The following is a 2,895-nucleotide window of genomic DNA, read 5'->3' as shown; positions in this document are numbered from 1 at the left end:
CTTGCAGCAGACCGGAGACTGTTCCAGGTCATCCAGAGATGCCTGCAATTCAGATCCCAGTGGGCTGCAGCGTGGCACGGCGGGCGCCATCTCCCAGAACCAGGATACAGAGAGCGAGAGTTCCTGTTATGCCGTGTACACACAGGCGGACTTTTCAACCAGACTGGTCCGACGGAACAAATCCGTCAGACAATCCATTCGTGTGTGGGCTTTATCGGACCTCCAGTGGACTTTTTCTGTTGAAAATCAAGCCATGAAGTCCAAAGAATTGTCTGTAGACCTCAGAGACAGGCACAGATCTAGGGAAGGGTACAGAAAAATTTCTGCCGCATTAAAGGTCCCAATGAGCAAAGTGGCCTCCAGCATCCATAAATGGAAGAAGGTTTGAAACACCAGGAATCTTCTTAGAGTGGGCCGTCAGCCAAACTGAGCGATCGGGGGAGAAGGACCTTAGGGATGTGACCAAAAACCTGATGGTCACTCTCACCTCCAGCGTTTCTCTGTGGAGAGAGGAGAACCTTCCAGAAGAACAACCATCTCTGCAGCACTCCACCAATCAGGCCTGTATGGTAGAGTGGCCAGACAGAAGACACCCCTCAGTAAAAGGCATATGACAGCCGCCTGGAGTTTTCCAAAAGGCACCTGAAGGACTCTCAAACCATGAGAAACAAAATTCTCTTGTCTGATGAAGCAAAGATTGAACTCTTTGGCCTGAATGGCAAGTGTCATGTCTGTTGGAAACCAGGCACCGCTTATCACCTGGCCAATACCATCCCTACAGTGAAGCATGGTGGTGGCAGCATCATGCTGTGGGGATGTTTTTCAGCGGCAGTAACTGGGAGACTAGTCGGGATCAAGGGAAAGATGAATGCAGCAATGTACAGAAACATCCTTGATGAAAACCTGCTACAGAGCGCTCTTTACCTGAGACTGGGGTGAAAATTCATCTTCCAACAGGACAATGACCCTAAGCACACAGCCAAGATAACAAAGGAGTGGCTACGGGACAACTCTGTGAATGTCCATGAGTGGCCCAGCCAGAGCCCAGACTTGAACCCGATTGAACATCTCTGGAGAGATCTAAAAAATTGCTGTGCACCGACGCTCCCCATCCAACCTGATGGAGCTTGAGAGGTCCTGTAAAGAAAAATGGGAGAAAATGCCCAAAAAAAAGTGTGCCAAGCTTGTAGCATCATACTAAAAGACTTGAGGCTGTAATTAGTGCCAAAGGTACTTTAACCAAGAATTGAGCAAAGACTGTGAATACTTATGTACATGGGATTTTTTTTTTTGAAGAAATTTGCAAAACTTTTAAACAAACTTCTTCCAGGTTATCATTATGGGGTATTGTTTGTAGGATTTTGAGGAAAACATTGAATTTAATCAGTTTTGGAATAAGGCTGTAACTTATCAAAATGTGGAAAAAGTGAAGCACTGTGAATACTTTCCAGATGCACTGTATGGATAGAGCAGAGTGGAATGTGTGTTCTGGCGGAGATCTCACTGGTGCTATGGATAGTGTCGAATGAGCTGTGTGTATGGGGGCAGATCTTACTGATATCTTCTTTGAGTGCAGGCTTCTGCAACTTTATTATGACCTGCAGAAAATAATCATAACCTTTTAACTTCATTATAGACTGTAAAATGAAATATTATTCTATTTCTATTGCTGCTTTGATTAAATGCTGAGATTTACAGAAAGACAGCAATTTGATTGCCCAGATGCTGCTGTTTTTGATGTTCCTTGTTTATGATCTAGAAGAAACAGCATCTAGCCCCTGTAATAACCAGACCTTAGAAGTGCTCTTTTCATATGATCTGAGTGTTCACTATTCAGTCTTGCTACAGCTCCAGCAACCTAAACCTATGAGTTCTTGACTACACCTTTATCTGTGTGTTGGCTCAGTCTTGTTTTACCTCCGCTCCTACCAGTTGCATGGCTTTTACCAAATCAAGCACACTCTGGCTGAAGCCTAATATGCAAAAGTCCTCAGCTAAGCATTTGAATGCTGGGGCATATACAGTAGATTCATATACAGAAATCTTGTGCTTGGTTATCATGATCCATTGAATGCTTGTCAATGTTAGAAAGTTGAAAAATGGGAAACTATCACGCTGGAATCAATCGTTTTATTTTTCTTCTTGGGTAGCACAAATGATGTTCAAGGTGCAAGAATCCATAGCAACCTAACAAATGTTTTAGTCACATCAGGGATCACTTTTACAGAAAAAAATCCTGCTGCTGTGATACTATAATGGCAGACTGTGTCGACATATTTTTTTTTCATTCTCACAGCTCTTTCTCCCATGGACTGTACTTAGAGCAATTATAATTTATGAAAATCTGCACCCCTGTCTCTAAACGCAGACTTATTTTTATGGTGTCCATATGTGATCTAATTTCCATCCACACTTCTAAATGCTGCCATAGATGGCAACAATTTCAAAAAGCAAATCTAAACAAGGCAACAAAAAAAACTCAGCTTCCGTGATGCATGTTTCTTGAAGTGTCAATCATCAGTAAACAGAGAGGTAGTTGGTACAAACCATGAGAAGCAGTACCAGGATAGGGTGGTCCAGCTCCCAGGGCAAGGATCCAGAACTGCGCCCCCCCCCCCCCCCCCACACTGTTAATGCATGTTATAGAATAAGTGCACCACCCTGCATCCATTCTTTGCCCCTTGCTTCACTGTGCCCGGGGCAGCTTCCCCTCCTGCCCACCCCTTGTCCTGGCCCTGATGAGAAGGTGTTAGGAATTGCACTGCATTTTAACTGCTTTCCCAAAGATATTATTGTTTACACAAGTTCTCATATTCCATAAGTTTCTTTTTTCTGATTTTTAAAATAGACTGAGGTTGTTCTGTAAGGCTAATAAAGTAAATGGAATTAATCACG

This window comes from Aquarana catesbeiana, linkage group LG11 (genome assembly GCF_042186555.1).
Source record: "Aquarana catesbeiana isolate 2022-GZ linkage group LG11, ASM4218655v1, whole genome shotgun sequence".
Classification (NCBI taxonomy): domain Eukaryota; kingdom Metazoa; phylum Chordata; class Amphibia; order Anura; family Ranidae; genus Aquarana; species Aquarana catesbeiana.
Note: the sequence above shows the minus strand (reverse complement) of the source record.